Source organism: Oryzias melastigma, linkage group LG21 (assembly GCF_002922805.2).
Source record: "Oryzias melastigma strain HK-1 linkage group LG21, ASM292280v2, whole genome shotgun sequence".
Classification (NCBI taxonomy): domain Eukaryota; kingdom Metazoa; phylum Chordata; class Actinopteri; order Beloniformes; family Adrianichthyidae; genus Oryzias; species Oryzias melastigma.
In genome coordinates this window covers 19,835,694-19,849,994 of record NC_050532.1, presented here as the reverse complement: position 1 = coordinate 19,849,994, position 14,301 = coordinate 19,835,694, and positions in this window count along the sequence as shown.

Genomic DNA, 14,301 nt, shown 5'->3' with positions numbered 1-14,301 from the left:
TTACTGTTAGCATGCTTTGAAGGGTTGCTCTTATGTCTCTCCTGTCAACAATGTTGGTCACCTTACAGACAGAATAGGCAAGAGTGTACATTTGAAATGGGCATTATCCACATTTAAGTCTTTTTTGTGCTAAAAGTGCGGTCATCTTCTGTCAACAATTAAAGTTTTAATGTATTATGCCTTTGTTGATTAATCCCTGCTTTGGTAAACAGTACTGACTGGTTAAATCAGCAATTATAGATTATTTATCGACACTGCAGCAGAGATTAAAAACGCTACAACCCCTAATTTTTTCTATATTTTTCAGAATAAAAGTCACTCTGGCACATAAGTCTCAGCAGAAAGGCTGCACGAAACAAAAACAACAAATTCACCATTTCCATTTCACTGCAACATTTTTATGTAAATAAAAGCCAACACTTATTATCCTCCAAATTTAGCATCGAAAGGCTCCATTTGATTAGTCAATGACGAAAAAGAATAAATTGGTCAAATCTGTAAAGGGCTCTTTCTGATTTGTTAAAGCATCCATGAGATTTGTGTAAACATTTAAAATAACAATTTATCTCAGTTTACGTCGTTTTTTTGTGATACGCTGTGTGTGCAGGATGATATCATGATGATGATAAATTGGCGATTTATTGTGAAGGCCTACACAGCAGGAAATAAAAAAAAATGTGATAAAGAAGAAAATATCATATAGAAGTTATCATAGAATAAATAAGAATGATAGACTGGACATAAGCTTCACTAATATAACACACTGATGCTTATTTAGCTTCATGAAACATTGGAGAAATCTATCATGTGATAACAACCTACTAAATATTAAGAGAACTATAATATGAAGAACATGCTACAAGTCAACCTAGATCTTTATATCACTTCAAATTATTACATTTTTCATCTTTTGTGTCGCTTTGGGGCAATTCCACCAAACCTGGGATAATTCTATGTTCACACCGGGCTCGTAAATGTACGTTCAAGCAGCCACTTCCAATGAAAAGTCTATGCAAGCGGCCCTATATGTGCTTCCGCATTCAAAAGTCCTGCAACGTAAGTTTTTATGTCAGCTTTCAGGCTGTACGTACAAAATAATAAGGAGCCTGATAGTAATGATGATGATATTCTCTATGACATGGCACAAAACCAGCATATAGAGATGAAAGGAATCAGAGTTGTGTGTTTCCAGCAGACTGTGTTCTACTGCTGGCTTTAAGGCTGAGCTTTCAGAAGATTACAGCAATGTGTGGGACCTAAGCAGCTTGACCTCCTTGTTTATTCCCTGCTCTGTCTGCCTGTCGCCAGAAGGACTGGGTAAACGAGTCAAAGTGCGTACAAACTGCCTTTGTTGCTGGTGGATGATGGTAAATGATGCTTAAAAAAATCTCATAAGGGAGCAGAAACGGAGCAGTAAATGGGTCCGTAAAGAATCAAGCTGCTTTAGTAACTATTTCCTATCTGGTAAATTTAGCAGTTTTTCACATTTAGTTTATAAAAGTGAAACAAAGGTAAAGGAAACTGGTTAAGTTTAACTTTTGATAAAGATCTGTGAGTTGCCCAGAGGAAAACACACCCAAAAAAAACTTTGACATTCCTTGTAAAACAGGTTTTTCTTTCTCTTTTAGTCGGACATTTCTGCATAATGATTGCACGATCCACTCCCTTGTAGTTTTCTGACCAGATTTATGAGAATGTTGCAACATATGATGGAGCAGCATTTAGTGTAGAAAAATAAAGTCAGCCAGGAACTGTGGATAAAATACACATTTACCCAATTTATTGTCATGTCTGAGCTGCAGGAATTGGTCCATAAACCACCAAGCTTGAATAACATGTGCTGCCACTTTTTTAAAAATATAATAAATGCTCTTTTAAAAGTTTTTTTCTCCCAATGATTAATAGGTAAGATGCCTATTACACTAAGACTACTTAATGTTATAAATCTAAAATTTAGGCTCCAGTTTTTGCAGCTCTATATTTTTTCCCTTCGTCTTGTAGACTTTGCAATCAGACGCATATTTGAAAACTTCTTCGAGATGCTCTGGATCCAATTAGCAAACATATTTCTCTCCTGCTCCTAACTGGAGAACGAACCCTTTTTAAATAGTGACAAAAATGCTGTTTGAAAATATATATATATTTGTTATGTAGAAGATTCTTTCTGCTCCGCTCTAGACAAATAGATTCATGTACATCTTTGTTTTCCTCATCCTACCTGCTATCTAGCTCAAAACTGTACAGCTGGGCAGTGACAGGATATTGCTTGTCATTTTTTTTTTTTGCACCGGTAACGTTGGGTTGGGGTATGAGACACTGAAAAGTAGCCAGAGAGAGTATAAACCAAGTGTGGGCAAAATACGGCCCGGGGGCCAGATCCAGCCCATTGAACGATTTAATCTGGCCCGCCAGACTGGAACAGATTATACTGATAGTACTTATTAACTTTTTCCCTCTGTAATTTTGGTGTTTCCTCATTGATGATGCAGTACAAACAAATGAACCTTTGTCTGGGTGCAGAAAGTTTTTTTGCATCCTTGTGGTGTTGGAAGTTGGACAGTCTTGAGTTTGAGTTTTATCTGAGGTACATCAACTCATTGGTGCAATTGGCTCTAAATGAGTAGAAAAGCTTTTGAAATATAAACTAAAAATAATTCTGTTTTAAAGTAATAAAATAATCATTTTGAATCAAAATTAAAGCAAGCAAGTTTGTTTATACAGCACAATTTATACCCGAGGCAATTCAAAGTTCTGTTTAAAACATACAAAATTACAAAAGAAAATAAAAATCAACTGATAAAATATAATTAAAATAACAAAAATCAATAAAATTAAAAGTCAGAAAATTGCAACAATACATGCAAAAGTTCTGTTTTTAAACCACATTGTCAAATAAAACTTAAATTTAAAGAAATGCGGTTTATTTCTTGATTTCTTGTTTTGCTGGTATTTCTTTTCCGTTGCTTCCCCTAGTGGTGGCATTGTGTATTGCAGAATTTCTTTAAACAACCATAACTCGCTACAGGAATGGGATAGAAACTTGCTTTTTTTTCGACGTTCTTATGTTTATTTCTCTTCATGACTGGGCTGGATTAAACCATCTGGTGGGCCGGATGTTTGACACCCCTTAACTAGCTAAAATGTACTTGGATGCTAGACCGTAGAGAGACTTATAAACAAGCAGAGCTGTTTTAAACTCGATTCTCTGGGCAACAGGAAGCTAGTACTTAGTACTGGACTAATACTTTTTGTATTAGACCTTAGTACTGCACTAATATAGTCACATTTCCTGTTTTTTGTCAAGACTCGAGCTGCAGAGTTTTGAATTGTTGCGGTTTGTTGAAAGCTGTTTTTGTCTGGCTGCCATGTTTTTTCTTTCTCTTATGAGGTGGATAACCAAAACACTCCTTTGCCCGCCAATGGTGTAAACAGACAGCTAAGTTATGGATGATGACAAGGGGGGGCGGGACATCTCCTCACTCTATGTCCCGCCCATAACTCAGAGGCCAATTTCTAATGAACTACTGTTGTTCTGGAGAAATATTCCTTAGAAAATGAAACAGGTTTTCTGGTTTGACATCATCATAATTAAAAAAACAGTTGGAACACTTTTCAAATAAACTGAAAGAGTTGGTCTTTATGCAGTTTCTTGGATGTGTCTTTTCAAACCCATTTCCTCACTTGTGTAAATCATCTGGCGTTGGTCCTGAACATCATAAAAAATGCACAAATCAGATGTTCTCCTCAGCAGAGTGGGCAGGAAGTGCCCCTGTCTTCCTGGCTATCCTCTGGTGTGAAACAGAGCTCTGTCTTTTCCTAGACAGAACCAGTTTCCTTCTCGTGAGTTATGGTCGAGTGTAAGTGAGTCAAACTTCTCACTGTGAGTGTTCTGCCTGGTGGAGCAGAGTTGTTTTGGAGCACAGAAGAGGTTACCATAACAGAGGGTCTGCGGCAGAGCCTGGACAGTGGGTGTTTTCCTGTAAGCAAGTGCACCTCAGACCTCTTTACTGCTGGAAATCCTGCCAGGACCCAACTTGTTTTAATGTTTTTATAAATCAAAAAGCTTTAAGGGAAGGTTTTTATTCTGTTTGAAGAGTAGGTGCTCTTATGAAAGACTTTTTAAGTGCCATTACTAAATCAGGCTTCCTGCCATCCCTCACGGCTGTCACTCACATCCTGCCTTAAAGCTGTGATTGCAGCACATCGTCATCAGGAGCGATTTGCCTCCAACTTCCAGGCCATTACGGTTGCTATTTTTGAGTTAGCAAAACCCAGCTGGTACAAATCCACTGAGTCACGACTTCTCTGGCACTGTTTTTTTTTCTTTTTTTTTCCCTCCCTCTGGTCCTGATGCCGTTAATCCAGTTTGCCTTCCTGTGTAAACAGATAAAAGTCTGGCACATCTTCCGTAATCGAATAAAGAGCGGGATCTGTACAAATGTTAGGAAAACAGCACTTTATAATGGTCACATGGAATATAAACTTTTGATTTGTATCTAAAAACAAGTTGTTGGACTTGAATTCTCAACACAAGCGTGCTTTTGAAAGTGTGTGGTGATGGTAAACATGCAGGAATAATAATGATGTCTGAGCGCTCCGAGGGAATGCCTGTATGAATCCAGCAGTCATATGAATGGCACCGTTACAAACGGCTCTTCACATGGACCGGCCCACACACCCAGAATCGGAGTGAAGGGAATATATCAAGTGTAGGTGGCTGGTGCTACGCCTCCCCGCTCCAATGCCCGTCTGACTTCCAGCCAAGAGGTGAAACCAGTGGAGCCTTAAGCCCCGAAGGCAAAAACGTAGCACTGCATATGTGCAGCGGCACGCAGATTAACCTCAACGGATTAAAGCACAGAGTGGAGAAGGATGACAATATATCCATGTCATTATATGGAAAAATGTCCGGAAAAGGCGATTATCTCTTCCTAGCATGTACTGTAACTCTTCATTACTGGATAACTGTGGGAACATCGGGTAACCATGACAAAGGGCATTCCAGGGCAGCTAAAGGTCAACCTGCAAGTGCTTTGCATCTTTTTTTTTATTTGAAGTCACTGGGTTTTTGCAGCAACTGAGTGCATTCAGTTGAAGGAAACCAAACAAAATTAGTTTTGGTAAACTTTCACACTCCACTGTTAAGAGAGGACTATCCTTACCAGTAATAAGTATACTGTAAAATTTGTATACTTTTACTGTACTATTAAGGTACATATTAGAGATAAACTTTACAAGTTCATAAATTCATGCTTGTATACTTGGGTTATACTTAGAAATATCCTACAAGTCTAAATATACTTGGTCTATATTTGACACTGTCCTTAAACATTTCCTTACACAGCATTAAAGGTTGAGTAGATGTATTTTGGGATATTTCCAGTGTATTAAAAATGTATTTTAATATACTAATCAGTAGAAGTTTTTTACTTGTAGACTAAAAGCAAACCTTAAAAGCTCCATCAGACGTACTTCAAATTGTACTTTCATAAACCTAGAGTAAACTTAAAGTTTATTACCAGTAAGCTAATAGTATACCAGAAAGGTGACTTTAAGTATATTTCTGAATATACTTTTTAGAAACTAAAAGTGGGCCAATTTAGTCCCAAGAAGTATTCTTGTTAGTAAACTTCCAGTACACTTTTTTAAGTGTACTTAGGACTCTTCAGGAAAAAATATTTTTAATACTTAAGTATACTTTAAAACATATACTATAAGTATACTTATTTTGGTAAGGGTTTTTCTCCCGGAAACATGAAGTAGTACCTTCACCTCCACACTTTACCACATATACAGACAAGAATAGCCGGTGTTGACAAAATTGATTAATCAATCTGAATCGATCTAAACTTAATAGATCAATAATCAATCCATAAAAGTAGAGATCTAATGCAAAATGCTGAAGTCTGCTAGCTTGATGCTAACATACAATGGGATTTCCCATTGGATGGCTAATGCTAACACTTGGTCGACATTCATTGCTAACATCTTTATAAACTCACAGGCATGAATTTTTCAAACTCGAAAATAAATATTGTTTTAAAGTAACCATTTTTGCTCATACCTTCTTCTTCTGGAACAAGGTGTACTGCTATAGCACAATCGCCACCTAGTGGTCAAACTGAAACGCCCTCCAGGAGAGGCAGAACAATTGTTTTAGCTTCTCCATTTGAGAATCCATCTAACACTGTATGGTTTAATAATATCATTGTAATTTCACTAATATTTGTTACAGTATGTTAACTGTATCAGAATAATAAGGAAATCTTCAAACCGTATAAATATTATTGATGTATTTCTAAATGAATGTGTCTAAATGTGTAAACTCAAAATTGAATTGAAATTATTGGCAATACTCAGCCCTAGACGAGACATTTATTTTTCTGCTCATCATATTGTTTAGCTTTTCCAGAACAAGCAGTGTCAGAAAGTACCTCGGTTTACTTTCACTCTTCTGTTTCCACACTGTGGCTGAACTGGTTTCCTTCAAGGTCAGTGGAGGTTGTTGTTTTTAGGAGCCAGGATTTGCCAAGTTCATGCGCTTCACACCTGCAAAACAAACCACAAAAACAAACGATTATTGACGAGAAAGCAAACTGTTTGACCCTAGACCAGTGTTCATTTCCTCAAATTTCCCTCAAATGTTCCTGCTCTTCATCCATCAGTGTATGAATGAGTAAAGGAGTAAATAGAGCTGTGATAGAATTGGGCCTTAAAGAAGGTGGAGAAGTTTATGTCATTTACCATTTACTGAACTTTGTTTTTGGGTTTCTGATTTTTCCTAAAGAAAGCAGAAGAAAATCTGATCCATCAGAAATATTACTGTTGCAGAGCAGTCATTTTAGTATAAAGAGTTTTTTTTTAATATGTTATTTAACTTAAACTAAACTTTTCTACTGAAACCAAGTTTTTACATTAACATTTTGTGTTCCTGAAACACAATGATATGCAATTCCATATACAATTTTATGTTCTTCAGGATTAAAAAAAGCTAATTTTGTCAAATATTTTAATTAATACTATGATACATGGTTTTTACTTGTTTGTTTCTGTAACAATGTCAATATTTTTCACACTTTGAATAGAAAAAACAGACTTTTAAAGTTTTAAGGTTGTGGTTTAAGAATGTAAAGTATAAAACTGTCATTTTATTGTCTAATTCTTTAACAAACTGCAGCCTTCTATGCAACTTCAGCATAATGACAAGAAACGTGATTACTGATGTTCTCATGCACTGGCTTGACGTCGCTCGCCGTAAATGAGTGATGTATTTTTAATGTTGAACACTCAGTATCTGAATCTGGTCAGAGTATCGCCTCTTATGTCTGCGGTCACCGACAGGATTAGCAGTTTCCTAGATTAAGATTAACACAAGGAAGTGAGATTGAACCGGTTCTATCACTTACTTTTATTATTATGATTATGTATGTTTCTAAAAGGAGTTTCATGTTTTGGAAATTTGGGGGAATAATTCAAATCAGGATGAAAGTGAAAGTGGATGTTATCTAAAAGGAGCTGCAGCGTGGGTGAGTCCAACTCAAGTGTTATTCTTCACAAATGTAGAAAAATAAAACAAGTGGTGGTCCCCACCTTTCCCACGGGGGCAGCTGTCAGCTAAAATAAACTGATCCTTAACTCGCTACAGTTCTCAGGGTTTGGTCCTCTGGCTGTGCGCTCTGTGTTGGGTGCTGCTGCTGCTGCTGCAGCCGGGACGGATAATGACTTTTACCAGCGCGGCTGCATAGTTGACATTCCTCACTATCTGACGAAGTGCTGAGCGGAGAGGGAAGTTGGGAGGAGATTATGAGATTTGGGGTGGAACCAAAAGAAGACTTTTTTTTTTTTTTTTTTAATTTTCATTTGAACTTCGAGATGATTTAAAGCAGAAGAATGATGTGAGGAACATTTGGATTCTTTTCTTACAGGAAGCAAAACTTTTCTGCTTCAAAACAATGACATAAACAACCCTAAAGTAAAGTTGTTTTCTTTTTTTTAGGTAAAATTAAAACATATTTTAATAATTTTTATTCTTTGATTGTAAACAGAGATTTGGCTTCTTTCACACTGGACTGTTTGGTCCAGACTAGAGGTCTGTTTCACTTTCAAACAAACCTTGGTGCGGTTCAGCCTCAGACAAAAGATGCTTTTCCTTTCCTCTCTCGAGGCGCCTTTTTACACTTTGCTGCACAATATGAGAGGCTCCTTTAAAAATAACGTGACATTTTATTTGGTTTTTGATTCAAGAATACACATTTAGTGCATGACTTTCACACTGCACAAGCAGAGAGTGGCTTCTCCTCCTTTTCTTTCTTTCTTTTTTTTTCACTGTACTAGCGCATGTCTGTCACCCACATTTTAAAGAGGCTTAGTCTGAAATCTCAATGCAAATCTCGTGAATCTCGCTCCAGATTTTTTCTCTCACAACTCCAGATTTCTTGTATATAATTGCGGCCGTGCACAAACGGCAAATATTAATCCTTAATGATGAATTTTCAAACATTTGGCACTTCCATGAATTGAAAGGTACAGCCTTCATTTATCACTACCAAATCCAAGTTCCTGATAGTTTAAAGTTCAGTCTGGTTTAGCCACAGGTTTTGTACATATAGAGCCCAAAATTAGTCGTAGAGATTTGAGAAAACTCAGAATTCCAAAACATGTTTACACACGTTTACATGGACATTTCACTGGAAGTGGCGGCTTTAACAGACTTTGCCAAGGGCGTTGTGAACGTAGCTTTAGAGGTGAATCAGTGACGAATGATTTGTTTTTATAAAATGTTTTTTTAAAAGAAATTACTGACGTTTATAGGCCTGATTTTCAAGTAGATTTCTCTTCATGCTGTCGGTACAGCTACAGGAGAGCTTTTTTTAACATTGAATACTATTAATTCAGCATATACTGATTCAAAGGATGACACAGTTAACATCATAGATATAAAGTCATATAATTTATAATAGCTCTTACCAGCATGAAGCCCAATAAGGGATTTTTTTGTGATATTGGGCTTTGCAAATAAAATTGAATTGAATTTGAGTGATGCTCGCCTCTCCAAAATGAGCAAAGGTGGTATTACAGAGGTTTACTTCATCGTACAAAGTGACAGTAATTAATGAATTTCTGTCTCATCTGATTGAATTTATCATTGTGGAAAAAAATGGGGCCTATTACTTTGCATTAAAAACAGTTAGTGTACACAGCATGTTTCCAGTGAACAGAACTGTAAATACCCAAAGAGGCAAATGTCACTTAACATTAGAACTTTACAGGGTTACTCTTAGTGACTAAAAATAGCTTACTTTAGTCGATTAATAGTAATCAGGCTTTAACTGTTTGTAACTCTTTGGTAGAATTCTGTCGTCTCCCATTCAGAAAACACTTAACTAAACATTTATAGGACACTGAGGTCATTGTTCACACTCTCACTGTAAACCAATTTATTCAAAAACATTCATCAGCTGACGCTGGAGGAACTGGATGGGTGGTGAATGGCACAATAGTTTGAAAGCATAAATAATATGCAAAGCAGGGAAGCGTGTGACCATGCTTGCTGGTTTTTGGTCAAAACTTGTGAATACAGGTCACAGCAGCAGAGCTCTCCCTGTTCTTTCTGTTCGCTGCTGGTTTGTGATGAACATCAGGAGTTCACGCTGTTTTCTGAGGTGGATAAATAAAGTTCTCTGGCTTATTTATCTTTAAACTCATTTCCAAAGTAGATGATGGATTTTAAAGCTACTGTTTGTATTTATTTATTTATTTTTTTTATCACTAGCATCTTTGCTGGTTTTGAGCTCTAGATCTTTGAGTGTGGCTAAACTTAAATGCATACAATGAAAAAATAAAAACATTTACAAAAGAGCAGTTCTATTTTTGCGTCTCAAGAAAAGTCAGTCTAATTTATAAACACTATAATCTTTTTATAGGATAGATAAATCCCCTGTTTTCTGAGGGAGGGCATTCCAGCTTTTAATTAGCTCAAGCTGGCTTGTGTTTGAGCACAAGGAACTGTAGAATTTAGCGTCTTACCAAGCCCCCACCTTCTGCTCTAGAATTAGATGCAAACAAGAAAGTCATAAATGCCGCAGTACCTCAAAAAACCACTGGGGGCTGGCTTCAAAAAGGAGCAAAGGTCTGGTTTTACAGCAGAAACAGTCTGGTGTTCAGGTACTGTTTTTATATCTGTTTTGTTGTGCAACTGATATATATATATATATATATGTATATATTTTGTTTCAGTTTTTTTAGATCTCACATGTGTGCATATTTAGGAGACAACTCAAACTATTTTTAATCCCTTAACACATGTTATCACAAATATGCGACGAACCACTTCAGCACTAAAATTTCCTAAATATAGAATCTATGTCAAAGCAAAAAAAAAAACAAAAAAAAAAAACAAATGTTTTTTTTTTTTTTTGTCATAGCTGTAAATCAATTCAGACGTTGAGAGGTTTTTAAAAATTCATTATTTACATTAACTAGCATCTCTATTCACTGTAAATGAATTTAAGTACTTTCTGTGTTTTTTAGCTAAGACATCTGTCAATGTTTAAAACAAATTTACCATTAATATATATCCTATATATTTCTACATAGGACGTTGGCGGAGCCTGGTGCAAGAAAAAGTCCATCAGTAATTTAATCTAAGGGGGTTGATTAGATTAGATTTTGGTGAGTCAGCAGTTCACCAAATATAAATGATGAAAAGTAGAAATTCAGATTTTTTTTTTTATTATTTGGTACCAAAACAAATTAATCTTACAGAGTCTTCTCCTGTGCAGACAGTCCTAGTATATACCAAACTGGATTATCAATAGGGCTGCCACAAACGAGTATTTTGACAGTCGACTAATCTTCGATTATTTTTTCCGATTAGTCGACTAATCGGGTCATGCGCAAAGTGAATGTAAAATACACATCTTAACCATCATTAGCTTTTAACAAACTAAAAATAAAGACAATTAAAATGATAGTGTATTAACCTTTTAATGAATTGGGCAGCCTCCGTCCTCCATTAGTTTCTTGATTAAAACGAGATTAAATCAAATGAGGTCGGCATCTGAAACAAGGAACTATTTTTTACAAAAGATAAAGTTTTGGTCTCATTTCTAAATTAGAAATGAGAAAATGCTCACAACTTTGTTCAACTTTAATACACTCTTACTCTATATAATACAAAGTAATGACCAAGTGACTAATAAATCAGTCGCCGACTATTTTAATAGTCGAATAGTTGTTGATTAGTTGACAATCATGGCCCCCCTACTGTACAGCATCACCAAAGATCAACCATACCTTCTGTTAGCAACCTGATCATGACAAACTATAAAGACCATTAAATGTTTCAATAGTTTTATTGGTTAGGGTTACGGTTAAGAATTTTAAATATATTTATAAAAACAATAATGACTCGGGCCTGCATTTTTATTTTTACTTTTTACCAGACTTGTTTTTGATGGTGGTGTGCCTCAGGGTTACCATGCAGGCTGTCAAAGTAAAGCTAGTCCTCTTCAAGCATGTATCCCATAACGTGCTTCCTTTCTCAGGAAGGGTGGAGGCCTCTGAGTGTTGGGGCACGCTTGGATCAGGTGGTAAAAACAATCCATTTTTTAAATCCTCCTGTTGCTGAGCTCTGATTCCTATTATAACAGCAGATTCTGCAGATTATGGAGAAACACTCCAGGAGTTTCTCCTTCTCTGTAGGAACAGATTGTTCCGTGATGCATAATAAGAAGTTTTATCTGTCAGCCAAGGTCTTTTTGTGAGAATGGCGTTGTTTGGTGGTAAAGCTGGATCCAGCTTCAGTGAAGCGGTGCAGGTGCACGGACGTGCGCTCATCTCCTCTGTGTTCCGTGCTTCCCCTGATTGTAAAGCACTGAGAACGGCTCAGAGGATTTCCACTGATCACAAACAAAGAGCAAACTGAGATTAAGCTTCTCCTCCCAGACTCACGCATGAATCCCACCTTATCTGCCACTAGCCTGTGAGTGAACCCAAGAAGTGATTCAGTTTAGAAAAGTTCATTTTTAGTATATGTTTTTTTATTGTCATTATTTTGCACGAGCCACATTTTTGTTTCCACCGTCCTGCAGAAATAATTTCCTGCAGTCTCCACAGATTTGGGTCCACGTGTTTTCTGCTGCTGAAAGTGAGGAAGCTTCAGTTAATCTGTTAATTCTAACTGACTTTCTTTGTGTGGAATTAAAGGAACTCTTGTGCAGACCATCTGTTTGACAACTAGTCTTTCCACTGCAATGCTAAGTGAAGCTTTTGCCATTCTAACCAGAATTCAACAAGATTAAACTTTTACCAATATTTAGAATGGTCTAAATCCAGTAAATTTATTGTTAATGACAACTACACTTCAAAACATAAATCTTAATAAATGAAAAACATCCCTGTTTTAAGATCAAATGTCTTATTTTTTTGTTTTTTGTCAAGAAAAATAATCTTAAGAAAGTTTTTCAAGAGCAAAATAGTTCTTTCCAGTGGTCTTTTAGTCATGATTATGCCGTTTTTAGCCAAAATCGAAAAAGTCTGTTCTTAATGACATATTTTCTGCAATGCAGGAGAATCATATTAAAGATTTGCCTTTGACTTGTAAGAAGTAACCCTACATTAAAATCCCAGGATTCCTTTTTTTTAAAAAAAACAATTTTCCCTCTAGCTTATAGCACCTCAGAAGCCCAAGCTAACATTAGCCTAGTAAAAAAAATCATCAAGCAGTATCGGAGCTGTCCAGCTGTACAGATTTGAGCCGTATGACAGCTCAGATGAGGAAAATAAAGACGTTATTGGATCTATTTGTCTGCAAGTGGATGCTTTAAAATTGTAGCAGAGCAGGGAGACTTTGACTCGCTAATGGCGGTTGCTGCGGCTCTTTCACACCATGAGTTTTCATCTGCTCCTGATCCAACACAGTTTGAATAATAAAATAATCTTGAATCTTTCATATATACCCTCCATTATGAGGAAAAAATGCTAAAGAGAACATATTAAAAACACAATATTCATTGGAGTTGGTTTGTTTCCAATTTTAAGAATTCTTGTTTTTGCAGTGCAGTGCTTTTTATTAACACATATTTTTGGGAAGTTTTCCATGTGATTTTTCAGGCCATTTTTGGCCTGGAAACATTTTTGTTATTTGTCATTTGGAAACCATCTGTAAAATGTTTCCTTCATGATTTCGAAACAGGACACGCACCTGTGTTTAACGGCGTGTTATGAAGTCTTTTTTTAAAAAAAAAGACCTTTAGGAAAACTTTTTGACAGGCAGAGACAAACCAGCTCCAAAACAGATGTCTGAGTTTCATCATTTATATAGTCAAATGTCAAAGCTTTTGAGAGAAAACTGACATTTTCACTGATAAATGTTGTGCCTTTTTTTCAAAAATAGCTGCTAAATTTGGTTAACTTTTTAATTATCATATAATGCTATTTTTTCCTCAACTTTTTTGTAATCAAAAGCATTTTCAGAGTGGAAGCATGACTTATCCTGTTGAATAGAAGTGGGAAAACTGATGATAATCCTCATCTCTTTGTGGCTCTTAATGAATATAAACACCTTCTTGTTTAGTATAAGCAGAAGAAAAACAAGCTTCTCTGCTCTCATGTCTTCCATTTTTGGTGCTGAATATCTGGACAAAGAAAGCTCTGGATTCATCTTGGTTCTGTGGTAGATCCGAATTCTTGCTGTTTTTGGACATATGAGCGTCGGACGTGTGCTGCAGGGTCTTGACCTCCTGTCAAACCAGTGTGGACCTGTTCCAGCCTCTCCGCTTCCACCTGCATGTCGGAGCCTGACAACAGAGACGTGCTTCTCTGCAACAGCATGCACACAAACCTTCAACAAGGGATTCTCAGTTAAAACTTCCCCTTAAGCGTCATAATGTGAAGATACTAAATCATCATTGTGTCAGAATTATTCTGCATGTCTAGTTTTTGGAAGTTTACAGTCGTCTTTTCTTGTGTCAAAATTGTTTTTTGCTTAAGCCAAGCAGCTGGAATTTACTCACTAGAGGCTTTATTTGGTGTCTTTACTTTGAAAGCAAAGCTGAAAGTCGATATAGTCTTTATTGTCATAACAGAAACAATATTTTAATCATATTTCAGTTTTAATTAAATTTCAGTATGTGTAGTACCTATTTTTTCCTGTAGGGGGCAGTAATATGATTCCCATAAGTTGGAGTTTTGCTGCTGAAGTGTTGACACTAATCAGCAGTTTGTGTTTGTCATGAAATAATGAAAAGTCAGACTCAGAAATTTTGTTTTTGTTTCACCCTTTAATTTAAAAAAATAAAA